We start from the raw sequence: 27,744 nt of genomic DNA, 5'->3' as shown, positions 1-27,744 counted from the left end.
GGGCCATATGCAATTCACTTTTTCACCTGAGTTTTCTCCAAGGTGATATTTTTGGAAGAAAAATGTCCGCAGCACTTGGCAATGTAATTAAGCGTGCAAGGGCCCAATAATAGAATATGTAGCAAAGCGGGGTAACGCCCGCGGAGCTGCTGGGAAAGTTTTGAGGGGATCCTTCTATCTTCAGCTGCGCTGCCCGATCTGTTTTCCATTGTTCTCTGGGCTAAGTATCTTCCTTTGCACACTTTCATCCTCTCATGCACTTTAGGTATAGGCTGCTCCTATGTGTTTATTATTTAGCAGTCTCCCATTTATCAATTGCATTACTCACTTGTATTGTTAATCAATTGCACTTGTGTGAGTTTTATTAATATTTATTCTAGTCACTCTCTATGATATTTACACTACAGCACTTTACTGAACCAGGGTTCAACCATTGATGGGCTATTTTTGATGCCAATCAAGGTGATTAATCAATTTGTATTTATATTTGGATCTGATCTATATATTGTTGTACATATATGTATAGTGGCATGTTACAATAATTGTGCAGATCCCTTGTTTGGGCATGATTGATTGCAGCAGTAGTTTATAGAATTATGTGGTCTGTTTTTAGTGATTTTAATTAATTGAATATTCATTGAATGTCTTATATATAATATTTGAAATCATGTATTAATAAATGTTGTTATACTTTTGAGTGGTGCTGTTATGTGGGCCTTCTTTTCTCTTTGCTACACAAGGTGATATTTTTACAACTTAAAGGGAACCTTAACCGTGGGCCCCCCCAAAAAATTCACTTACCTGGGGCCTAAAATGCCTTTTAAGCTACCAGCAAGCAAACAAATACTCAATTTTTACAGTAATTTAGACCTACTTTTTGATACTTTTTCTATTGCAGAGTGCTAAACAGTTATTTTAAAGGCCCATTATGTGTATATCCTAAATGATCTGCCCCCATTTATCTACTGCATTAGCTCTCCTTAAGGTTACCTTACAACTAGAAATTAGGCGGTACGATCGACCATTCAATTTGATCATTTTATCGAATCAAGAGAGAATCGAATGTGTTCCAGTTTGCCCAATCTAAGAAAAATGGTCGATATGTTAATCAATCAGCTTAGTTGATCAAGCAGAATGGAAGATATTGGTCGATTGCACCGGAAAAAGCTACCATTCACATATAATATTAGATAGACTGAGGCCCGGGCCATACTGGCACTAAAAAACGGTCCGTTAACGCATCCTGTTGAAACGGATCCTAACGGATGCTAACAGATCCAATGTTACCTATGGATTCGTTCACATTAGTCTGTTTGAATGGATCCGTTCCACTGGATGGACTGCAAGTTTGGATCTGCAGTAATTTTTCCAGATCGAAAGATGCGTCACATTGACCACGTGCTAATAGAACGCAGTGTCGTAGATAGAAAACTGATGCTTTTAAAAACTCATGAGTTTTTACATGGATCAGTTTTCCATCTGTGCTGTGTGAACCGATCCTCAATTGATTTTTGCATTCAGAGCATGGAAGGAACATCATCAGATTGATAAGTAAAGGTGAATCGCACAAAATATCACTTTCGATCAACTACACTGAAGTTGATCGCCCAATATAGTCGATCACTTTTGTTGATTTACAGTCGGACATTATGGTTCTACGTTATAAAGTCATAACGTTGTTTACCGCACTGCAATGTTAACCCTATGCCACGTTCACAGTGCGATGTTAGTATTGCTTTGTAAATGTTACGTCATGGTAATGAGCTGCTGCAGTGCATTACCTCTAAATGCACACGTTATCAGGTACAGGAAAGCATACTTTTCATTGCCTGTATGCTTCACAGTATCTACTGTATGCAACGTTAATGCAGTGTTAAAGGGAAGGTCCAAGCAAAAAAAAAAAATGAGATTCACCTACCTGGGGCTTCTACCAGCCCCATGCAGCCATCCTGTGCCCTCGTAGTCACTCACTGCTGCTCCAGTCCCCCGCTGGCAGCTTTCTGACCTCGGAGGTCAGGGCCAAATTGCGTACATTTTTACACATTCCCGCTAGGGAATTTTTTTTTTTTTGCTTGAACCTTCCCTTTAAGTCTTTTTTGTTGTATTGTAATGTCACATCGCTATGCAACGTCCCACTGTGAACCTAGCCTAAATCAAAATTGAAAGATGTATGGCTACCTTTAGGCCTTGTTCAACATTACAAATCGTCAGCGCTGTCGCAAGCACTGAGTGATTTGGTTAGTGATTTTAACCTTCCTGGCGGTAACCCCGAACGTAGTTCGGGGTAAGCCGCACAGGAGGTTTTCTCAGGCCCTGCTGGGCCGATCTGCGTAATTTTTTTTTTTGCTGAACGCAGCTAGCACTTTGCTAGCTGCGTCAGCACACCGATCGCCGCCGCCCCACGCCGATTCGCCGCTATCCGCGCCGCTGCAGAGCCCCCCTAGACCCCTGCGCTGCCTGGCCTATCAGCGCCAGGCAGCGCTAAGGGGTGGATCGGGTCTCCCTTATACATCACGACGTCCATGACATCGGTGAAGTCATCCCGCCCCGTCGCCATGGCGACGGGGGAAGCCCTCCAGGAAATCCCGTTCTTTGAACAGGATTTCCTGATCGCCTGGGCTGGGGGGATGCCGCTGAGCGGCTATCATGTAGCAAGCCCTAGGCTCGCTACATGATTTAAAAAAAAACAAAAAAAAAAAAAAACGGCAGCGCTGCCCCCTGGCGGTTTTTGATATACCGCCAGGGAGGTTAAAAAAAAAAAAGAGTTTTCCCCTGCGCTTTGAAAAGCGCTTTTCTAAAGCAATGATTTTTTACCAACTATCTGAAATAAATGCAATGTATTTATTCATAAAAGCGCTCGGTAAATCGCTTTTTCAAGCGCTTTGCGATTTCCCTATACTTTGTATTGAACACAAACGCTTAGAAAATGGTACAGGAGCCGTGTTTGCAATTCAATAGAAAGCATATATATGAACACTCCCATAGGAAATCATTGCACAAGTGCTTTTAGAGTGATTTACAAAAAAAAATGCAAACACTCACAGTGTGAACAAGCCCTTAGAGTTAGGCCTCTTTCACAGTGGGACGTTAAAGTCACACGTTAGAAAATGTTCCAACGCAGACTAACGCACAGCAATGCAAAGTCTCTGCGACATTCACAGTGCACACGTTGCGTTGTGTGTAACGTAGCAATATTTAGAAAGTGCTGCATGCTGTGCGTTTAGCAATACATTTGCTGCGTTGTGTTGCACATGCTCAGTAATGTTTTTTGTTTTGTTTTTTAAATGTAACACATGCGCCATTTTCATTCCATCAGTATGCGAGGAAACCGGCGCACCAAGAGACAAATAACGCAGTGCAAAATAATGTCCAATTTCATAACCTACATGCGCTGCGTTAGGGGCACGTTGTGCGACTTTAACGCATCAAACGCAATGTCCCAATGTGAAAGAGGCCTTAAGGTGAAAAATAAATGAGCTTTGTGAATCAACCCTATAGTGTGAAAGTAGCCTAATGATGCATTGCTAAGCCTGTTGCACCTAGCTGGAGAACTACACTCTGGAAGTCCACATATTTTCTCCATTGTACACTGGTAATAATAAATAATAAAAAGCACATAACACACAGGCGTGATAGGTAGAAGTTAAAAAGTCATCTTTAATGAAGTATTACTAAAAATCCTTGCACCCCAAAAACCTCCAAAAAGTTTAAAAGTCTAACCTAATACGTGACAATACAATCCGCTAGATAAACTCTGCTAATGCCACAATACTTTCATAAAGAGTGACAATGTGATGTGAAGCCATCACTGAAGTTGTAATGATGGTAAATTAAAAATTCACCATCATCCTGTGCTGATGTATGTTATCTTCATAAATCCAAATAAATAAAATAAACTTCAACACAAGGCAACATCAAAAGCGAGCACTTGCCACGCTCAGTCAACACCACAAAGTAAAGGTGGGTACACACATCAGATAAAAGTCTTTGGAAAATGAAAGATCACAGACCAATTTTACTCCCTTCCTTGTAGTATGAGAGCCATACCTACACAGTCTATTCTATTGAGCTGAACTCCCCATCAGATAAAAATCTTTGCAAGATGCTGGACACAAAGATGCTGGACACAAAGATGCTGTACACATTTAACAGATCAGTATCTGCAAAAGATCTGTTCCTGCAAAATGCATCCATAGTCTGATATCTGCAGATCTCATACACACCTTGTTTAACGGACAATCATCTGCAGATCAGATCCACCAGGATGGATCTTCAGATCTGCAGATAATTGTCTGATCTGCAGATGAATGTCCGTTAAACAAGGTGTGTATGAGATCTGCAGATATAGACTACAAATGCATTTTGCAGGAACTGATCTTTTGCAGGAACTGATCTGTTGAATGTGTACAGCATCTGTGTGTGCAACATCTTGCAAAGATTTTTATCTGATGGGGAGTTCAGCTCAATAGAATAGACTGTGTAGAGTATGGCTCTCATACTACATGGAAGGGGGTAAAAATCGGTCTGTGATCTTTCATTTTCTAAATACTTATCTGATGTGTGTACCCACCTTTACTCAAAGGCTAAGTTCACAGTGGGGAGAGGCATTCCCTGTAAAAACAGGAACTCATTGGTGGGGAAAAGTCACATACACGCAATAAAAAGCATGTTTCACTGCCAGTGATGACGCACACATTACACGGTAACGCATTGCATGCTCCACTTTGGAGTGCATTGCACCGGATATACGCTAATCATTGCATACACTTCCAACTGCAGTGCGTTAAATTGCCTCCAATACATCGCACCGCAACACCCAACTGTGAATGTAGCCTAAGGGTGCTTTCACACTGGGCCGGTGCAGTATTTTTTTTTTTTTAACAGTTGAAGTTTATTGCATTTTTAAAGTGAACACAGAGTTAGGTACAGTGCAGACTGTAATTTGTACATTCAAAGATATAACTACATATTGTTACATTGAAAGCAGTGTGACTTGATGTAGCAATGAACTGAGTTATAGTATACCATCATTTGCATATCAAATATTTATCTACTGATAACAGAACTGCTCCGTAAAGAGGAAAATTGAAGCTAGAGGTGAGTGTTGAATACCCACCGAAGAGGATAAGAAGAAAGGAAAGAAAAGGGAATAAAGAGTAGTCCGCCTCCGGCCCACGCCTCCACCACATCACTAATCTAGGATTGGAATAAAAGTTCTCATTTGTTGGATCTAGGATTCTGCTCTCCCAAACTCCCCATATTTTATCAAATTTCTTGGGACTTTTTCTGTTTAAGTATGTAGCCCTGTATAGAGGTAGGGCATTAATAGTTTTGGCCCACATACCAAGTGTAGGAGTAGACGGTTTCCTCTAAAGTTTTAATATCTCCTTTCTAGCATAAAAGCAAAGCAATCTTAACAGATTTTGTCTGTGAGTTGAAAGATTAGGTTTATCCAGTTTCCCAAGTAGGAGCATTCCCATATCTAGTGGATAAGAGGTTTGTAATAATGTATTGATTATGGTAAGGACATTTTCCCAGAATGGGATAATTTTAGGACATGACCAGAAAATGTGTGTGAAGCTACCCACCCCCACCAAGCATCTCCAGCAGACATCTGAGTTGGTGCTGCTCATTCTGTGGAGTCTTTCAGGAGTGAGGAACACTCTATGTAAAAATTTGGTTTGAATAAGTTGATCATTAGCTGCAACTACTGTGGTAGGGAATTCTGCCAGGATTGAGTCCCAATCTTTGATAGTCAAAGTAGGTATATCAGCTGACCATTTTTGAAAGCCTTTGTTAAGTCTTGGATGATTACAGTTAAGGAGCTCAACATAGATAGCAGAGAGAGTTTTGGGAAGATCCTTAGTCATAAGAAGTTGTTCAAGTCTGTCGGTAGTCAGGTCTGGAGGTCTAGAGCCAAATTGTGACCTATGGGCGTGACGTAGTTGCAGATATCTGAACAAGTGCTTGTTAGGTAGGTCGTACTGCACCTTCAGCTCTTGAAATGTGCTTAAAGAGTTGTCATGTTGAACATGGGACAGATTTTTTATACCATGTTTTGCCCAAGCAATTGGATCGGGGATAGTGGTAAAGTGTTTGAGGTTTGGATTTCCCCATAATGGCGTATAAGGGGAGATAGTGTTAGGTTTAGTAATATTGGTTCTAGCCGTAACCCAGGCCTTCCAGGTCGCCGCCATAGCCACTGTAGTTTGGGGATTGGCTTTGGGTCCTCTGTATGGGAGATTAGTGAGTTGCTCGTAGGAGCCCAACACCGCTGCCTCAGCATTCACTGCCGGATTCGATTCATCTTGTGAAAACCACCAACGTATAGTAACGAGCACTGAAGCCCAGTAATATTTTTGGAAATGTGGAAGTGCAAGACCTCCCCTGCATTTGGGAAGCTGTAAAAGGTCTAAAGCAAGTCGTGGTTTTTTGCCTGCCCATACGAAGGATACAATTATTTTATCTATTCGTTTAAATAATGAGGTTGGGAGCCACACTGGGCACTGTCTAAACACATAAGTAAATTTGGGTAGGAAGACCATCTTGAGCAGGTTTATTCTGCCTATCAGATTAAGTGGAAGCCTATTCCAAGTGTTGCATTTGTTCTCAAGCTGCTGTATAATGGGGTCTACGTTAAGTATCCGATATTTGTGGATGTCTTTAGTGATCTGAATACCTAGATATTTAAATTGGTCTACTACCAGGAGGGGAGAAGACATGGGAGATGGTAACTGGGATATGTCATCTAATGGGAATAATATCGATTTACTCCAATTGATCCTGATTCCCGACAGCGTCCCAAATTCCTCAAAAAGGCGAAGGGCTGAGTCTAGTGAGGAGAGAGGATCGTTAAGGTACAGAAGGACATCGTCCGCGTATAGGGATATTTTTTCGTGCAGTTTTCCTAACAATAGTCCCTTCACTAAAGGGGATTGGCGGATGCGAGCAGCAATTGGCTCCATTGCTATTGCAAATAGGCTAGGTGACAGTGGGCATCCTTGTCTAGTGCCTCTTTCTAGATCAAAAAACTGTGAAATCACATTTCCTGTACGAATTTTAGCTCGGGGGGAGTCAGAGCATCTGGACCCACTTTATAAAATTAATTCCAAACCCAAATTTACTCATGGTAACCCAAAGGTACTGCCATTCCACTGAATCGAATGCCTTTTCGGCATCTAATGAGGCCACCACCCGTTGTCCTGTGTTTACATGCGAGGCAGCGATGTTGGTAAGCAGTCTACGTACGTTGATATCCGTGCCTTTACCAGGCATAAAACCGGATTGGTCAAAGTGTATTATTTTACGTATGCATAGGTTTAGTCTAGTGGCCAGTACTTTCGCAAGGATTTTAACATCCGTGTTCAGGAGGGATATAGGTCAGTATGAAGCACATCTTGTGGGGTCTTTACCTGGTTTAGGGAGCACAATTATTAAGGCCTCTGACATGGAAGGAGGGAGAGAGCCACTGTCAAAGGACTGTTGAAAGGTGTTTTTCAGTTTGGGGGCTAACAGTGTGGAATACTGTTTATAAAATTCGTCAGGGAGCCGGTCTAAACCCGGGGTCTTACCTGTCTGCATATCTGCAATCGCATCTATTATTTCATTGACCGTGATTGGGGCATCGAGTGCCTCCTTGTCTTCCAGAGGGAGGGTCTGCAGATTAAGATCTGTCAGGTAGTGCACAAGGTCCGCGCCGCTCTTTTTAACCTTACTGGTATATAGGTCAGAATAAAAGCGAAAGAAAATCTCATTAATTTCCCCAGGGTCAGCGGTGAGATTGTGGGTTTCATCCAGCAGCCGGGGTATAGTGGTGTTAAGCTGAGCATCTCTAGATAGCCAAGCCAGTAGCTTCCCAGTTCTATCTCCTTGTTCAAATATCTTTTGTTTTTGCTCAAGGAGACTCTTTTTCGTGGAGTCTACTCGGTATATTTCCAACTGTGATAAAGCTAGCTGCCATTGAGTGTATGTATCAGCATTCTTTGTGTTAGTGTAGTCTATTTCTAGATCCGCAGCAGCTTTCTCCTTCCACTGTACATATGCTTTAGTTTGATCTCTGGCAAATTTAATAGCCCCCATATATTGCCCCCTTATAACAGCTTTGCTTGCATCCCACACCCATTGCTGAGAAGCGGATTTTGAGTTTACCTCCCAGTATAATTTAATTTGGCGTTTGATAATATCATCTATTGTGGGATCTACAATCCATTGCTTGGATAGTCTCCAGACTCTGTCTTTTGGTTTAGGTCCTAATAATAAGTTTAGTTCCAAAGGAGCATGGTCGGAAATCCCTCTAGCCAAAAATTGAGAGGCTTTAATTAGCGGGAGGGCAGCCTGGGAAGCTAAAGCCATGTCTATCCTAGAGAGGGAGCCGTAGGAGGCGGAGTGACAAGAAAATGCCCTTGTAGTAGGAGGTTTCCATCTCCATAGATCTACCAGGGAGTATGCCTCCAGCCATTTGCTAAATTCCAACGTATCTCTATTGTTACGGTTAAGGCGGTCAGAGTTGGGGTCATGCACAAGGTTAAAATCCCCGCACATTATGAGTTTCTGGGATGGCATCTGTGCAATGATAGAGATAATTTTGTCTAGTATAGTAATATCAGCCGGAGGAGGTAAGTAAACGTTTGCTAGAATCAGCTCTTCCTGATTGACAGTGGCCCGTAGGATAATATATCTGCCACCCGGATCTATTTTAATTTCGTGTAGGCAGAAGGGTAGATTTTTTTTAATAAGTATTGCGACACCTCTAGAGTATGAGGAGTATGTTGCGTGATATGCATGGGCCACCCAAGGCTTTTTGAGTGCTAAAATGCTCCCTCCCACAAGATGTGTTTCCTGCAGACAGCAGATGTGGGGTGCATGGTGCTTAATAAAGTTAGTGACTAATGTACGCTTACATTTGGAGCCTAGGCCCCTTACGTTCCAGGAAAGAATATTAACAGACGACATTGAGATTAGGTGAAATATGCATAACAGTGTTTTAAAATATCAGGGAGATTTCCCATCCATATAATGGAGCTAGGTAACAGATTCCTATTAGCATTTAGTAAAAAGGACATGAAGGAGCCCGAGCCGGAGGCAGACAAGAGAGGGAAGAAAGAAAAAGAGGTTACGGAAAGACAGTACATACATAACCATTGAAAGTACAGAACATATTCCCCAAACCCAAAAACCCCCCACCCTACATCCTGCGAGTGAACCATGAACCTCGGGACGTCTTGTACCCCTAAACCCTAAACTTGTCTTTATAAAACAAAGAACCTACAGCCCAAAATTAGGGGTGGCCTGTAACAAAAAAAAAAACCTACCCCAGGTTACGGTCTGGCCTGGGGAGGGGGGGGGGGGGGGGGGAGGAGAGAAAGGAAAAAAACAAACACAAAAAAAAACGCTCAGTAGGGGCAGTGGTCTACGTGACCAGGAGGCCGCTGCCCAGCTTCACTCAGTTACTAAACTGAGGGTTAAACTTAGTGTGTTTGAACCTTGTAGAAATAGCAGAAACACATTCTATCATCTGTCTAGTACTGATGTGCAGATTATGCCATCTTCACATAAGCTGCTTAACTTAGGGGTCGCTGGGTGACCACATATATTGTCTGTGAGAGCATTTGGGGAGGATGGTGAGGGGGAGGGGGGGAATAGTAGGGGGGGGGAGGAAAGGGCAAAAACATTAAGTTGATTTCACCATGGGGCTGAGGGGGGGACCGCCACAGCGACCCACCTTCAGATTATATTATGTTTGCACCTAAGCGGCATAGATCACCGTGCAAGTCCCTATCCCACCCACAGCGCACCACTATGGAGTTCTGGGAGCCTCCCCGGTGCAGTATTTTTACTGCACGTCACCCCAATAAAAGTCTATGGGGCCGTTCATACCGACGCGATACGATGGAAGAAACATTTTTGCCGCATCTGACGCATGGACAGTTCTACGCTACCGTGCAATTTTGTGGTGACGCGCATCAGCCTGGAAGTCATGTAAGTCTATGGCGACGCAGGAAGTTTAAAAAAAATTAATGAGCTTCCATGCACTTTCGCATTTCCGAAACAGGAAGTGTGCATCACTTCCTGATTGGCTTTGAGCCAGAAGGGGATTACCGCATGCGGTAATTCCCGAAGGCATGTCTTTGATGGTACAGTCCCTGGACCGCACCGTTAACATCAGCCGGTAGTCTGAAAATGGCCTCAGTGTTCTGTGCACAATTTTTCCTGCATTAGCATCCTAAAGAGAATATATTCTTTTTTTTTTTAGTAAGGGGGTGTCGGTATGACAAGGTCAGCATGGATCTTCAGTGAAAAAAAAGACAAAAAGAAACAGAGAAACAAACTAGGAGCACCAATAGTGTAGTATTTCCACAAAAGGGAAAATAAATCCACAATAAGGCTAGAAACCCACTAGGAGAGCTTTTCTGAGCGCTTTGTGATTTGAAAAGCTCTAGCTAATGTAATGCTATGGGTGTGATCCCACTTGAGTGATGTGATTTTATAAAAATCCCCCATAGCATTGCATTACCAAGAGCTTTTTCAAATCACACACGCTTACAAAGCGGTCCCAGTGGGTTTCTGGCCTAATACTACTTACAAACACAAGTTGCTTTAAAAGGAGTCATCATGCGAATAAAAAAAAAAAAAAAAAAAAAAGGGCTTTCCTCACCTGTGGCTTTCTCCAGCCCCTAGCAGAAAAGCGGAGGTGACAGCGTGGGACAGTCGGCTGCTAGGGTCTGAAGAAAGCCCCAGGTGAGTAAAGTTTCTTTTTTTTTTTTATTCGCCTGATGACTCCTTTAAGGCAACCACTGTTTACAGCATGTGGAGTAAACCATCTCCACTCAGGATGGAACATCCTCCAGACTTAGGTCGCACTCCAATCAAAAAAGGTCCACTGGAACCACTGGATATTGTTTGCAGGGATGACCCCTGAGAGGGGGACTAAACTATACAGGGGGGGGGGGGGGAGGGGGGCGGGAGAAGGCACCCCAGTGTGAGTGTAAACTACTATTTTGGGAGTTATAAGGAACAGTCTTATTACAACAGTCTTACTGCAGTATCGAGGTTAAAGAGTAATTTATTGGGCAGCAAAAAAACAAGCAAAAAAACACCGACATTTTTATCCTGAAGAAGCGAGAGAAACGCGTTGTTTGTTTTTGGTGCTTAATAAATTACTCTTTAACCTGCATATTGCGGTAAGACTGTCCCTTATAACTCCTAAAATGGTAGTTTACAGTCACACTGGGGTACTTCCCTCCACCCGGTCTATTCTTTTTTTAACCAATATCCAGATATTTCTTCCATTTATGAATGACAGTAAAGCTGGGTAAACTGCTAGAAAGTAGCCTAAGAATGTAAAACACCATGCTAACTGTCAGCAGCAGCAATAAATCTACAGACAGACGGGTTAGGGGATTCACTAGAGTAAGTAGAGCAGCACACAGTTTTCTGCATATTATGCTCTCTGTCATACAGTCTTGCTCCACAAAAAGCTAATGAGCTTTTCCCAATAAAATGCATGCTTATTACTCAAGTACCATTACAAAAAAAAAAATGTATATTACTGAAGGCAAAAAATGCTAATGCTGCAAGGTACACTTGAAGGTGACAAGGTGCATGTGCTGACTCAGGCGCTGATGTTCCTGTCACCAACACTGCGTCACATTACTGCTGGCCTGGCTCCAGATAAAAGTGACATAATGCACTCTCCCTGCTTCTCAACTTTCAGCTTATTTAACTAGCACTCCTCTCTGCTAACAAGCAATGCTTCTTTTTCCTCTATCCGGCGCCATAAATAGAAGCAGACTTCTGACATGTAACAATGAAAACACATTTTCCAGCCTCCACCCAATGAGCAAGTCTATACAGGCTGATCCACACACAGTAATAAAGGGTCCCTTATGGGAAGCTGTATACAGAACAGGGGAGGGATGAGGGGGGTGAATGCAGATGCTGGGAATGACCTGACAGTCACAGCAGTATAAAAACACATGCATATAGCCGGATAAGGATGAGGCTTCCTTGCTAATATAGCATTGTGCTGGCCAGGATAAGATGCTCTGTTTTATAAAACTGCCATTATTAAGCCCCATTACTGCAACAGAGGACATGGAAGAGGATGCTGGAGGTGCGGCAGCAGGTAAGTCCAAGGGCACTGAGGATCAAGTTTCAGAAATATAAAGCATAAATCTACATTCTCTACTGGAAGCAACATTTATCTAACCAATGCCAGGCAAGGAGGTGACAAATGTAGAATGGTGTGAAAATTCAATGTAAAAATCAGGTGCAGTACTTACAGGGTGAATTCTGCAGATTTCTGGAGGAGGAGTGCAAAATCCACAATGCAGATAGATCCTGCTTGCTCAGATTGCCCACATTACCAAATGGCCAGGTAGTGCTGATTACAGGACATGCACGTTAGGGAAATCTAGATGTATGAACTCGCTGTTTTCTCTACGCCCGGTTAGCCATTAGGCTGCTATGAATTAGTCATCAAGAAGAAACAAAGAAGCTGGAGAAGTTGAGACGGTAGCAGCTGTCCTAGCAGGGTCTTCCCATGACAGCATCTCAAAGAATTTGCAACTAAATTAGCAGCAGGTCGACGCTGGTACACAGGATGGATGCTGGCTCCTATGTGTTCAGGAGGGATGCTGGGAGATTTTACCAATCTGTGATGCAGCCTAACTCTAATCCATCACTCTACAGCTACAGAGCAAACGCAACACACACACACACACACACACACACACACACACACACACACACACACACACACACACACACACACACACACAATGTAGGTTAATTCATTCACATCTCACTCACATCTCACTTTATACTGCTAAATATTTAGCATAACAGAAACACATCTTACTATGCTTAAGGCACTTGATAAAAATTGCTGTAGAATGAGAATGCTTTCAAAAATAAATGTACTGATGAATAGTTTTATCCATTACTAAATTGCAAAGTGCTGACATAGGAGAACACCTAGATGTAATTATTTCTCTGTCCAGCTATTTCCTTTAAAAAACACTATTCAATAGTTCTAGGAACACTTGCATACATATGTTTTGAACAACTTATCTGCTGAGAACTTACCACATTTCTGTAACCATCTGAGTTGCTTCTGGTCTCCCTAGATCAGTGGTTCCCAACCTTTTCCGGCCCGGGGAACACTGTCTGACCAAATTTTTCTCCGGGGAACGGCGCGTGGGGGGTTGAGGGGGTATGCGGCCCCCGGTTGTTTGCGCGACCTAGTCGACAGTGCCGTGCGCAGCAGGCTATGGGGGGGGAGGGGGGGGGGGCTGGGGTTTGGCTGCATAGCTAGCATAGTTGCCCCAGTGTAGGGAGTTTAGTTGCCTCAATGTAGCTAGTATAGTGCCCCAGTATAGCCAGAATAGTGCCCCAGTATAGCCAGTATAGTGCCCCAGTATAGCCCCCCAGTATAGCCAGTATAGTGCCCCAGTATAGTGCCCCAGTATAGTGCCCCAGTATAGCCAGACTAGTGCCCCAGTATAGCCAGACTAGTGCCCCAGTATAGCCAGACTAGTGCCCCAGTATAGCCAGACTAGTGCCCCAGTATAGCCAGACTAGTGCCCCAGTATAGCCAGACTAGTGCCCCAGTATAGCCAGACTAGTGCCCCAGTATAGCCAGACTAGTGCCCCAGTATAGCCAGACTAGTGCCCCAGTATAGCCAGACTAGTGCCCCAGTATAGCCAGACTAGTGCCCCAGTATAGCCAGACTAGTGCCCCAGTATAGCCAGACTAGTGCCCCAGTATAGCCAGACTAGTGCCCCAGTATAGCCAGACTAGTGCCCAAGTATAGCCAGACTAGTGCCCAAGTATAGCCAGACTAGTGCCCAAGTATAGCCAGACTAGTGCCCAAGTATAGCCAGACTAGTGCCCCAGTATAGCCAGACTAGTGCCCCAGTATAGCCAGACTAGTGCCCCAGTATAGCCAGACTAGTGCCCCAGTATAGCCAGACTAGTGCCCCAGTATAGCCAGACTAGTGCCCCAGTATAGCCAGACTAGTGCCCCAGTATAGCCAGACTAGTGCCCCAGAATAGTGCCCCAGTATAGCCCCCAGTATAGCTAGTATAGTGCCCCAGTATAGCCAGTAGTGCCCCAGTATAGCCAGTATAGTGCCCCAGTATAGCCAGTATAGTGCCCCAGTATAGCTAGTATAGTGCCCCAGTATAGTGCCCCAGTATAGCCAGAATAGTGCCCCAGTATAGCTAGTATAGTGCCCCAGTATAGCCAGTATAGTGCCCCAGTATAGCTAGTATAGTGCCCCAGAATAGTGCCCCAGTATAGCCAGAATAGTGCCCCAGTATAGCTAGTATAGTGCCCCAGTATAGCCAGTATAGTGCCCCAGTATAGCCAGTATAGTGCCCCAGTATAGCCAGTATAGTGCCCCAGTATAGCCAGTATAGTGCCCAAGTATAGTGCCCCAGTATAGTGCCCCCCGCCCGTCCCCGCCGCTGTTATTACCTTAACAGCTGCCGCTCCTCCCCTCTCCGGCGCGTGTATATTCAAGCAGCGTATCTCCGGCTGCTCTGTGTGATGCGGAAGGAAGGAGGGCAGCGGCTTCCTGTAACGGAGATATGTATCTCCGTTACTATGGAAACCGAGCCCTGCCTCCTGCGCATCACACAGAGCAGCCGGAGATACGCTGCTAGATTAAACACATGCGCTGGAGAGGGGAGAGCGGCCGCTCCTAAGGTAATAGCAGCGGCGGCCGCGGGGACGTTCGGGAGGGGGGATTAGAGGACAGCACACCAGGCAACGTTCCGCGGAACACTGGTTGAAAAACGCTGCCCTAGATAACCTAATTCTGCATAAAGGGAGATATGAGGGACAATATCCTTAAAGGTGTGCCACAACACCCACATAAACTTTATACCGATACAAGGATATGTATAAAATATATTGAAAAAACCCAAAAAGTTTATATGCAAACATACTGTACAAAAAAGTCAAGAATCGTGCAAAGTATTCATAAAAGTTATCCTTCAAGAAGCATATTCCATAGCCAAGAATGGCAAACATACAGGTGTGATTAACATCAAACTTAGTGCAATTGTAAGTATTGAGGTGATAAGGTTGACTTGTTTCAGGATAGACCCTTCATCAGCCCTCCACATATAAAGTCAAATCTGGATAATTACTGCATGATCTTAAGCAACATCCAGACAACATGAAGCCAGGTAAGACCACTAGTCATATTTTCACACACAGAGACTGCATGTAGCAAAGGCCCAGCCAGATGTTGCTTAAGATCATGCAGTAATTATCCAGATTTGACTTTATATGTGGAGGCCTGATGAAGGGTCTATCCCGAAACAAGTTGACCTTGTCATCTCAATACTTACAATTACACTAATCTTGATGTTAATCACTGCTGTATGTTCGCCATCCTCGGCTATGGAATATGCTTCTTGAAGGATACCTTTTATGAATACTTTGCGCGACTTGTCTTAAAGACTTTTTGGTATTTTTGCATATAAACCTTTTTGAGTTTCTCCAATATCTTTTATACATATCCTTGTCTTGGTATAATATTCTTAGATAACCTGACACAGAATCAATCATGTTGATATCAGTGCTCTGCAAGGATCATCTTATCTCTTCCAGGGGGTCGCTTTTTCGCTAAAGATAGTGCTTTTTAAAATTACAAGTAAGCTACACATCTGGGGTCATTGTAGAATGAATATGAGACTGAAAAGATGCCTTCCTGATGGTTAAGCAGCACCTGGCCAGTGCAAGGGAGCAGCTGACAGGTAGTAAATTCCCAGCTTCCAGCGTGATGAATCAGAGGTGGGAGGCACACATGGCTACCCTTTTTTTATTATTATTTATTTTTTTTATCTAGGGGTACAACTACTCAATTATTTTACCAGGGAAGCACATGGCTACCCACTTCCTATCTGGATAGTACATGGCCGCCCAATTCTTTTATCTGGAGAGCATGCCTACATCATTCTTTTATCTGGGGGGGGGGGGGGGGGGGACACACAGCGCTACTTGAAATTTATCTGGGAGACACAGATAACCAGTTCTTTTATCTGTGCAAACATGGCTATTTTGGTATCTGAGGCACATTGCAGTTTCATTCCAGCATCTAGTGGGTACACAGCTGTCCAGGTCACTGCTGCAATTTTACTTTTGCAAACCATTTCTTGTGCTACTATGCATAGGCAGGTCTCTTGGTGGTCTTTTTATCCTCAAGACACCGCCTTCTAACCACAAGGCTTCCATGAAGACCACTAGGGACCAGACTTCATAATGTAGATAGGTGTAGCACAGGGGGTGTCCAAACATTTTAGGCCAAGGGCCACATTGCTGTTCTTCAGATTGCTAGGGTGCTGAACTAATGAAATAAAAACAATGTCTGCCGATTTGCCTCTGGGTCAGAGCCGGTCCGCCCATAAGGCGGGGTGAGGCGGGTTCCTCAGGCGGCAATCTTTTTTTTCTTGGGAGGGGGCAGCAACTGCCTGGCCATGGGAGGGGCGCAGGAAGCGGGTATTGGGCACAGTGGCGGGCAGGGGATCTGTGCTCCCCCTCCAGCTATTAAATGAAGCAGCGAGCCTATATCGTCAGGCAGTGGGCGGGGATGACTCACCTCTTCCGCATTAAAGCGTGCGTTCTACTCGTCACTTCCTGCAATGCCTCCCACTGTACTGTAAGTGGAGGGCATTGCAGGAAGTGACGAGAGTGGAACACGCTGGAAAGCGGAAGAGGTGAGTCATTCCAGCCCACTGCCTGACAATATACTCTTGCTGCTGCATTTAATAGCTGGAGGGGGAGTGCAGACCGGGGGACTCCTGCTCGCTACTGCCTCCAGGCTACCTATTCTGGGGGAGGGGGGGTTATTATACAGGAGGCGGCAATAATCATACTGCCAGGGAGGTTAAAAGACATTTCGATAAGTTGTGAAAAATATATATCCAAGAGAAAAAGTGAATTGAATAAGGACCATAAATCTTGTTCCAGCTGTTTTTTTTTTACTGTTATAATGCTATATTTTCACTAGGATATTACATTTCACATACGGTTTCCCTGTATATGAATTTTACGCGTCTATCATTTCATTGGAATGGATGCATGGTGCAGAAATCTGCAACATCAGTTCATTTTCAAGCTGCATGAATTTGAATACAAAATTTGCATAATTCTGCATCATCAGCTGGTTTTATATAGAAACATTATATAGAACAAAATCTGCTCTTAGGCCTCTTTCACACCAAAAATCACGCAAAGCGATTGCAAAATGCAATCACATTTTGCAATTTTCACTATGTTGGCCTCAATCAAAACGCAGGAAAAATTCAGCAGAACTACAATTGCCTTTTTAGAAAATCATAAATGCATTCAGTATGAATGAATTCCCATGATTCCAATTGTAACTGTACTTGCATTTGGAAAATTGCAATCCTTTTCAAAAACAAAAATAGAAAGCAGATGGTGTGAAAGGGCACTTACAGGACAGCTGTAACATAAGGGATGTGGAGGCGAACATATTTATTTTCTTTTAACCACTTGAGGACCACAGTGGAAAACTCCCCTAAAGACCAGGCTAACTTTTGTGAAAATGGCCACTGCAGTTTTAAGGCCAGGCTTCAGGGCCGCACAGCACACAAGTGATTCCCCCATCCTTTTCTCCCCACCAACAGAGCTCTCTGTTGGTGGGGTCAGATCGCCCCCCCGGATGTTTATTTTTAACTAAATGTTTATTTTTTTAAATAAATGTTGCTATGTTTTTTTTTAATTTTGATATATTACCCCCTCCCTACCTCCCCCCGCCAGCCAATCCCCATGATCAGCTGTCCTAGGCTTCAGCCTATGACAGCCGATCACTGCCGAGACGCGGAGGGGACAGCCGTGTCACACGGCTGTCCCCAGTACAGCGCTGCTGCTGATCACAGCGCTGTACTATGTAATTTGACGGTGGTTTCGCCGTCTAACAGTCTCTTGAGCGGCAATCACCACTCGGAGACTGAAGGTGGGGCGCAGCTCCGCCCCCCGAGCAGGAGATGCTCGCGCAGCATCTCCTGCAAACTGCAGCCTCAGGATTTGACGCCAATCAGCGTTAGGTGTAGAGCAACTGCCCGACATAAAAAAATCCAGCTTGCCAGATCTCTGGCAATGCCCAAGTGAGTAACGAGCACACTAGGGGCATTTTCCACCTTTTTTCAAGACCAGGCGATTTTTAAAATCATCCCCCAAAACACTTGTGCAATGATTCCCTATTAGAGAGTTCACAGCTGAGCGGTTCATTTCCGATCCACTCAGCAAAGCGGTGCCTGCACCATTTTTGGGGCGTTTTTGCTATAATGGAAGGTATAGGAGAAATGCAAAACGCTCACAAAATCGCTTTGTGCACTGATTGAGTTTAAGAATAAATACATTGTATTTATGCTTTTCCGGGTCAAAGAGTGAATTACAAAACCACTCTGAAAAAGCGCTTTTTACAAAAATGTAGCGCGCATTGGAGTGCCGGGAGTGTGAATGGGGCCTAAGGCCTCTTTTCCACGGACTGTTGATAGGCAGTGAAATGCCTCTCAAACTCTCTTGACTGCTCACTGCTGCCTGATAACTGCTTGCTGAGCACACAGCTCAGTCCGTGGAAAAGAGGCCTTACTCTGTCCGTGGTAAGCTGCTCTGTCATGCGCCAATTGTTGTCCCCTCCACATTCTTGCTCAGGGTCTATGGCTAAAAGTATTAGAGGCAGAGGATCAGCAGGACTGCCAGGCAACTGGTATTGTTTAAAAAGGAAATAAATATGGCAACCTCCATATCCCTCTCATTACAGTTATGTCTAAAAGTCCTTTCACACTGTCTGTTGCCATGTGCAGTATATCATCGCATTGTGATGCAGACATATACTTATGGTGCTTTCACATAGGGAGAGGTAGTTTCTGACAGAGTAACGCACGGAATACTTTCTTTACCAGGCAATGTGCGCGGTTACAGTGGCAGTGAAGCATACTTTCACTGCACTGTATACTTCACTGTATAGTCGCACCACTGCAAAGTGTTTTTGCAGCAACGCAACGTCACAGTGTGAAAGGACTCTGTGGGTGCATACAGATCCAATGTTGATTGGTCAAATTTACCACTTCAGTGTAGTATGAGAACCAACACATTTTGAATGCTATGAAGATTATGTAGGTAAACTCTCATACTACATGGAAGTCGTAAAATTGGCCCATGAAAAGTCCTTTCTAGGATGAAAGTATAAGACATTCTGCAAACCCACAATGGGCTCTATTCACAATCATTTTCTGCATGCAGAAAATTACTTGCGGGAAATTTGTGAGCAAAATAAGACCATGTTGACATTCACAAAATTTTCCACATGCGGAAAATGTGCAGTAAAAGTCCACAAATAATGCAGAAAATTACTGCAAAAAGATCCAAGTTCACAATGAAAAAGGGGCTCATTATTTCTGCCTAAAGTACCAATTTTTTATCACCTTCAAGTAGTTGGTGATATATTTCGCTTTCCATTGACTTAAATGGAGTCTGGAGCAGGGGCATAACTAGAAGTCCCTGGGCCCCCCTGCAAGATTTTGGATGGCCCCCCCCAGGACCATTTTAGGGGGGCAGGAGGGGGTCACAGCATGAGGGGAGAGCATTGCACATCAGCAAGGAGGGGGGCAGTCCCCCCCCCTCCCCCTCGGGCTCTCCCCTCAGCGAGCTTCCCTCCTGCATAAATCATCAGTGGCAGTAGACACATACAGATCGGAACCTCCTGCAGTGGATGGAGGCAAGTGCTTTACATTCAAGCACTTACAGATCGGAGACCTCCACGGTAGATGGAGGTATGCGTCTACCACCGCTGCTGCCACTGATGATTTATGCAGGAGGGGAGCGTGCTGAGGGGAGAGCCCGAGGTGAGGGGGGCTGTCCCCCCTCCCTGCCGATGTGTGGCCACACTTTCCCCTCATGCTGCGACACCCACCTGCCCCCCCTCCACCCCAACAGCCCTGAGCTGGCCCTAGAGGGTCCCCAGGCCTACCCGTGGGTGCAGGGGCTGCATCCCCTATTGTTACGCCCCTGATCTGGAGGCTTGGAGTGCTGTGTTTGCTGGACTTAAAAACGGTTTGGGAGGGGACAATTTTTTAATGCAACTTTTTTCCCCACATGTTTATCGCACGTTTAATGCCTGTTTACGTGTGTTACCGCACCTTTTTTCCTGCAATATACCTGGAAAATTTTTAGTGAATGTGGAAAAAAATACAGAAATTACTATTGGCGGTAATATAGCAGTCAAAAATCTCTTACAGCATGTGTGATTGTGAATAGAGCCCAATGTGTTCAGTAGGAAAATGTGGCATATCAGACCATTGTAAAGTTTGTTGAAACATTAGTAAATTCGTAGCCATGGTTACATATTAGTACAAAGCTTGGAGGACTAGAAAGCGACTACAGTATACAGCCCTTTTAGGTGCAGCCTCATTGCAAGGTATGTAGCATCTGAAGCCTATTAACCAAACCTCATGTAGCTCTAATATAACCCATACTTCCAGCTTGATTCGGTGATGCACTTCTCTGAGGGCTCTTTCACATTAGGGCAGACTTTGTGCGTTAACGCAAACGGCAGCCGTTTGCGTTAACCAAGGTAAGATGAAAGTCCATAGACTTTCATTTTACCTTTCACACTCGACGCTGCGTTTCGATGCGTTGCGGTTCCGACGCACACGAGCGCAGTTTTTCCTCCAACGCACCCGCGAGCCAGCGTTTTCCGTCGGGTTTAATTACCAGCTACCGCCGCTGATTGCGTCGCACCGCAGATACCCGACGACACGCCGCAGGCAGACAACGCGTGCAGGAGAACGGCTCCTGCTCGCGTTGTCTGATGTGAAAGAGCCCTAAGAAGACAGGGTTGACCGGGAAGTTATAACATAGCCAAGATGGCAGCCGCGATTTTTAATTTGAAATAAAACAAAAACTATTTGGTGTAGAACGGCGATTCAGGCATCAAATTAAAGAGGAGAGTACAATCTATAGAAAGGTATGCATCCTCCTCCCTTTGTGTCCTACCTGATCATGCGCCTCCATTACTGTGCACCCATGCTATGCATCTGAGTGAACCTAACTTGCCTAATCTCCATGCTCCATCCAGTGACTGACTAAGCATTACCTGGTACTCATACTATGGTGTGTGATCTGGTTTTCTTGTATTCCTGTATTGTCATATTGCTGTATGTCACCCCTAAATATTGTCTGTAACCTAAATTAATGTTCAGCGCTGCGTAATATGTTGGCGCTTTATAAATACAATAAATAATAATAATAATAATCTTTAAGTACTTTGCAGTACTGGTGGAGTCTTAAAAGTATACCTATGAGAGGTGCTCAGAGTCCCTTTTGGCCTCTTTAACACCAAGACATTGCGTTTTAGAGGACATTAAGGTCGCATAACGTGCCCCTAACGCAGTGCATGGTGGTGTTGAAGTTGGAAGTCAGATTGAGCCACGTTATGAGGCTCTTGGTGCTATCCTGGGAAGTCCGGATCTTTTCAATGATTCGAATCGGATCATTGAAAAGATCCGGATCTTTGAACCGAATCTTTGAATCATTTTACTAGGGAAGCAGGAAGCAGGGGTGCAGCAGAATGAAGGCACATTGAGGGTGCTAATGGGGAAGGGAGACATGCAGCAGAAAGATTGTGCTTGTGCACAGAAGCTGTAGTTCCTGTTTCTTCCAGACATCCACTGTGAACCGAATCCTTGATTGAGATGATCCGGATGATTCGACCGAATCCTTGATTGAGATGATTCGATGATTCGACTGTGCAAACAGTCTAACGCAGCTAAAACCACCTATAATGTCCAGCGTTACACTGTAACGCAACGTGGGCACTGTGAACAGCCCATTGATTTTTCATTACTGTGAGTTGGGCTGTATTACAGGTTGCTCTAACGTGTGCCTGTAACGTCCCACTGTGAAAGCAGCCTTAAGCATCTACTTCAACTAAAACACCTTTAGGCTGGGTGCACACATAATGAAAAGCTGCGTTTTATGTCATGTTTTATGTTAATGTTGTGTGCGTTTTCTGTGTGTTTTTGCTGAGTTTGCTTTGGCTTTTTTTTTAAACCGCAGATGCCTTTTTCAAGTGTTTTGTGTGTGTTTTAATGCATTTGCGGTTCACATATAAAGAATGCATATGCATTTTGTATGCGTTTCCATTTTGTGTTTTATGCAAATCAATAGGAAGACAACAGGAAGCGGAAATGCATCAAAATATATATATTTTTTTAAGCAAAAACGCATAGAAAACGCATGAAAAACGCATACCATGGCATTTCTTTTGACTTCCATTATGTGCGTTTTTGCTGCGTTATTGAAGATTACGCAACAAAAACCAGTGTTTTTGAAAATGCACGCATCAAAAACGCATATGAGTTTTTGATATGCATTTTTCCTGCGGCCCATAGATTTCCATTAGCGGCAGCTGCGTTTTTCACAATGCTAGCATTTCTGCTATGTGTGTACCTAGCCTTTCAGCGGAGCAGAGCCACAAATACTTCTCACAGGGCTAACCAGATCCAGGTGCTGCTGATAAATTAACCAGCAGCTTTTGAATCAGTCTAGCCCCATGCAAATTTCTGGTCTACCCCTGCAAGTCCATTTTCTGCAGGGATGGTCAATGGATGCACATTTTATGGAACCATACATATACAGTAAAAGCCCCTTTATCCAGAACTCAGTTAACAAGAAGTCTTAAAGGGAGCCTCAACTGAGAGGGATATGGATGTTTCCTTTTAAACAATACCAGTTGCCTGGCAGTCCTACTGATCTCTTTAGCTGCAGTAGTAGCTGAATCACACACCTGAAACAAGCATGCAGCTAATCCAGTCTGACTTCAGTCAGAGCACCTATCTACATGCTTGTTGAGGGGCTGTGGCTAAAAGTATTAGAGACACAGGATTAGCAGGAGAGTCAGGCAACTGGTATTATTTTAAAAAGGAAAAATCCATATCCTTCTCAGTTTAGGTTCCTTTAAGCAACCAGAAAAAAAAAATCCTGGCCTTGCAGTATACCTAAAGCTACAGTACTTTTACACCTCTTTATACAGTAATAAACCTATGTTACATGATTAAAGAATCACTAGCATGAAAAAAGTAGGCAGTTAAAATCTGACAGAACTGACATGTTTTGGGCCAGTCCATCTCCTCATAGGGGATTCTCAGGGCTTTCTTTGTTTTCAACAGCATTTCCTGAACAGCAGTTTAACTGCCAAAATAGTAGGATACCAGACAGCCTCCCTACTCACTTTGTAACTGTTGTTCAGGAAATGCTGTTAAAAACAAAGAAAACCCTGAGAATCCCCTATGAGGAGATTGACTGGCCCAAAACATGTCAGTTCTGTCAGATTTTAACCGCCTACTTTTTTCACGATAGTGTTCCTTTGAAGGACCACTGTCCGTAAAAATCTGACAAGTCCATCTCCTCATGAGGGATTCTCAGGTTTTTTTTTTTCTTTTTCAGAAGCATTTTCTGAATGGCAGTTTAACTGCAAAAACAGCAAGATAACCAGCCAGCCTCCCTACTCACATGCACACCATTTTGTCAGTTAGACTTCGCAACTGCCATCCAAGAAATGCTTTTAAAATATCAAAGAAAACCCTGAGAATCCCCCACGAGGAGATGGACTAGTCCAAAACCAGTCAGTTCTGTCAGATTTAACTGCTTACTTTTTTATGCTGGAGTCGTTCTTTATGTTACATCTGTCCTTTGTTCTCATTTGCTTTTTTAGTTACTATATTTTAACATACACAATTTATAATATTTAACCACTTCACAACGGAGGGGTTTTACCCCTGAAGCACCAGCGCGATTTGTACATTGCAGCGCTGCTTCCATTGATTTTTTACTGTGATATGATTGGTTATTGGGGACTGGGGTCCCCATAACCAATCATTGCACTGCAGAGCGGGGGTGTGTGCGCGGGGGCGCGCGATCGTGCGCTGCACATTTGTTTACAATTCTTTGTTATCAATGGAGACTGCTTCTGTTTGAAGCAGTCTCCATTGTGTCCGCAATCGGCGCGTCTAATTGGATTTAGGAACGCTTGTTCCTAACATCCAATTAGTCACCTGCTGTGCTGGCTGGCTGGAGTGTGCGCGCGAGGTCCCCGCCCACTCCCAGCCAGTAAACAAACAAGTGCGCCTTTCTCCGTCCCTGGGGGTGAAGCGGTGCGCAGAGGGACGGAGAAATTTAGCACTGGGGGGGTAAAGTGGTTAAAGTATACAGTGTAACCATGCAACCAGAGGCGGCCTTAGAGTATGCGGGGCCTGGGGCGAGTGTCACATGCGGGGCCTAGAGCCATAAGTGTAGGCCATATACCGTATCGCCACGTTCATGGGCTTGTCCGCCTTTAATGCAGTACGCCTTACTATTATTGTTTGAAAACAATTACGTTCGGTAAAGGCCACTAAGCCAACCAATATAAAAAACAATGGTACTACCATTCGCTATTTGATTACATTACATATTTTAATTATTCTATATAGCTAGTACAGCGCCCAGTATATAGCTAGTATAGTGCCCAGTATATAGCTAGTATAGCGCCCAGTATATAGCTAGTACAGCGCCCAGTATATAGCTAGTATAGTGCCCAGTATATAGCTAGTATAGCGCCCAGTATATAGCTAGTATAGCGCCCAGTATATAGCTAGTACAGCGCCTAGTATATAGCTAGTACAGCGCCTAGTATATAGCTAGTACAGCACCCAGTATATAGCTAGTATAGTGCCTAGTATATAGCTAGTATAGCGCCCAGTATATAGCTAGTACAGCGCCTAGTATATAGCTAGTATAGTGCCCAGTATATAGCTAGTATAGCGCCCAGTATATAGCTAGCACAGCACCCAGTATATAGCTAGTACAGTGCCCGGTATATAGCTAGTACAGTGCCCGGTATATAGCTAGTACAGTGCCCGGTATATAGCTAGTATAGTACCCGGTATATAGCTAGTACAGTGCCTAGTATATAGCTAGTACAGTGCCCGGTATATAGCTAGTATATAGCTAGTACAGTGCCCGGTATATAGCTAGTACAGTGCCTGGTATATAGCTAGTACAGTGCCCGGTATATAGCTAGTACAGTGCCCGGTATAAAGTTAGTACAGTGCCCGGTATATAGCTAGTACAGTGCCCGGTATATAGCTAGTATAGTGCCCGGTATATAGCTAGTACAGTGCCCGGTATATAGCTAGTACAGTGCCTGGTATATAGCTAGTACAGTGCCCGGTATATAGCTAGTACAGTGCCCGGTATAAAGTTAGTACAGTGCCCGGTATATAGCTAGTACAGTGCCCGGTATATAGCTAGTATAGTACCCGGTATATAGCTAGTACAGTGCCCGGTATATAGTTAGTACAGTGCCTAGTATATAGCTAGTACAGCGCCCAGTATATAGTTAGTATAAATAGTTCCCAGTGCATAACTAATAACAATAATGCTCCCCCAGCCAGCCCCAGTGCCCCGCCCAAATCATGTACCCCTCAAATAATCCTACCTACCGGACAGTATCTGCTGTGCCTCAGCTGAGTCCCCTGGCCTCTGCTCTGCAATACGTCCGGCGGCTGCTGCAGACAGTGGCTCGCTCAGTGAGTCTCTCAGACTCTCAGTCCTGGTCGGCTCTAGGTCGGGCTGCAGCTGCCACGGGGAGCGCTCTCTCTGCGCATGGATATGACGTCATTCGTGACGTCACTCGCTGGGTGCCAGCAGCCGGGCAGAGGAGGAAATGCCGATGCGCTCCAGCCTATACAGGAAGGAAGCGCATCAGGTCAGTGCGATCGGCGGCTGCTGCCCAGCAATAAATATTAAATTAGGCCGGCTCTGAATGGCGGTGCGCGGGGCCTCCTCAAGCGCGGGGCCTGGGGCGACCGCCCCACTTGCCCCCCCCAAAGGCCGGCTCTGCATGCAACGAGAAACTGCACTTATTCGGCATCAGCCAATCCCAGTTGGTACTGGATAATGGGGGTTTTACTGTAGTTAGAAAAGTGATCAAATACAGCAGTTGCTGCGTCTGAATAACCAACTTTCAAGGTGCACGGTTCCATAAAATTTGTATCAATTTACAATTATTCGCATTTTATTGACCATCCCCAGCTTACCATCCTACCTAATAAAACCCCTGTGTCTCTGCGTCCCATGTCGGTGTGTGTCTGCGCTACTGCGAATGTGCCGCAGGGACAGCCATTGTTGGGATGGGAGCAGCACAGCCAGGTGGCCGGGCGTGTGCGTGGCAAGCGGGCGCTACTTGTGTGTGCACACACGGCGGATGCACGCTGACAGAACTAGAGCTCGTTATTAAATGGGCTAAAGTCCCTAGTAGATAAAATAAAAGCATTTATTCATTGAATTTAACTCCACAAACTGATTGCCTGCAAGGTACACCTTTAAGGCCCCGTTCACACAGGCAACTGAAAGGTGGTGAAGTCACTACCTGTCAGCTACTCTCCTGCTGGCACTAGACAGGACCGCCATCCCCCCCATGGAGTCAGATCTGATCACAGTCACACTCAAACTAGACCTGTTGCGATCCTCTGCCACCCTAACACCACAGCATGTCAGCGCTTGACACACGTGGTGTTATTACCACTGCAATTCGGCCACCTTTAAATTGCACTGGCAGACGGGAGACTGAACTGCTCGGCAAACTGAAAGTGGCTGTATTCACAAAGCATTACCGCATTTGGTAATGCTGAAAAATGCAGATTTTACCGCTGCCAAGTTGATACATTTCTCTGTGTTCCGCTCTACTGCAGCTGCCTGGGAGGTCTGTGTCTCCATTAACTTTACATTGGTATCGCCACATCAGAGGGGGCGGTATTTCCCGTCCTCATACCGCTTGCGGTAATCTTTATGAGTTACCATTTTGTTAATTTTTTTACGAAAATCCCCGCACAAGACGGTGATTTATCGCTCTGCTCGGTAGTGTCAGCTTTTCATGCGGAAAGTGGCTTTATGAATGCCGAACTTGCTAAGTGTTCGGTAAAGTCAGCTGTTTTAAGCATTTCCGTATGCGGAAATGCTTTATGAATGATAGCCTTTGTGTGGTAGATTTGACAGACAGCCTTTGGGGAGAGCCAGGCACCCAATAAGGAGAGCCACACAACCTGATTCTCACTGTGATTGGATGCGAAAGGGATGCCGGTGGGTCTTTCAGTGTATCAAAGCATAGGAAGGTGACAATTCTGCGGCATCCCTTTAGAGGTTCATATTTGTATTGTAGCACACAGAAGAGCTCCCCCTGGTGGCTGCAGCACATCTAAAGGGATGACAGTATGCACAAGACGGAAAACCTCCGAGTCACACACAGCGCTCTCTGCCTGCCTGCTGCCCTGCTAAAAGGCTGGTAAGTGACACTTAGGCCCAGTGCACACCAAAACCGCTAGCAGATCCGCAATACGCTAGCGGTTTTGGGAGCTGATTTCAGAGCGATTCTAGGTATGTTTAGAGAGGTTTTCTAAACACACCTAGCGGTTTTGGGTGCGTTTTTGTGTAGCAGATTACACATATTGTTACAGTAAAAGCTGTTACTGAACAGATACTGTAACAAAAATGCCTGGCAAACCGCTCTGAAGTAGCATTTTTCAGAGCGGTTTGCGTTTTTCCTATACTTTACATTGAGGACGAAACGCTTCCGAAATCCGCAAACGCGCAGCAGGAGGCGCAGTTGCGGCTTGGCAAAAACCTCAAACCGCCGGTGTGCACCATCCCATTGCAATACATTAGC

At 44.5% G+C, this 27,744-nt stretch overlaps 1 protein-coding gene across 2 annotated transcripts in view; it reads right to left on the bottom strand.

The window, feature by feature from the left end:
• The window catches only part of TTC39B (tetratricopeptide repeat domain 39B), a 275,315-nt gene that overhangs the window by 150,121 nt on the left and 97,450 nt on the right, over positions 1-27,744 (bottom strand). Inside the window, exon 1 of one of the 2 annotated variants that reach the window (XM_068234833.1) lies at positions 12,282-12,624. The exons of the other annotated variant lie outside the window; for it this stretch is intronic. The gene's annotated coding sequence lies outside the window, so the exon portion shown is untranslated. Of the gene's footprint in view, positions 1-12,281; positions 12,625-27,744 lie in introns of those variants that run through there. 2 annotated transcript variants of the gene reach the window in all.

This window comes from Hyperolius riggenbachi, chromosome 1, assembly GCF_040937935.1.
Source record: "Hyperolius riggenbachi isolate aHypRig1 chromosome 1, aHypRig1.pri, whole genome shotgun sequence".
In the NCBI taxonomy this organism is placed as follows: domain Eukaryota; kingdom Metazoa; phylum Chordata; class Amphibia; order Anura; family Hyperoliidae; genus Hyperolius; species Hyperolius riggenbachi.
The sequence above is the reverse complement of the archived record's forward strand: the minus strand, read 5'-3'. Positions and strand labels throughout refer to the sequence as shown.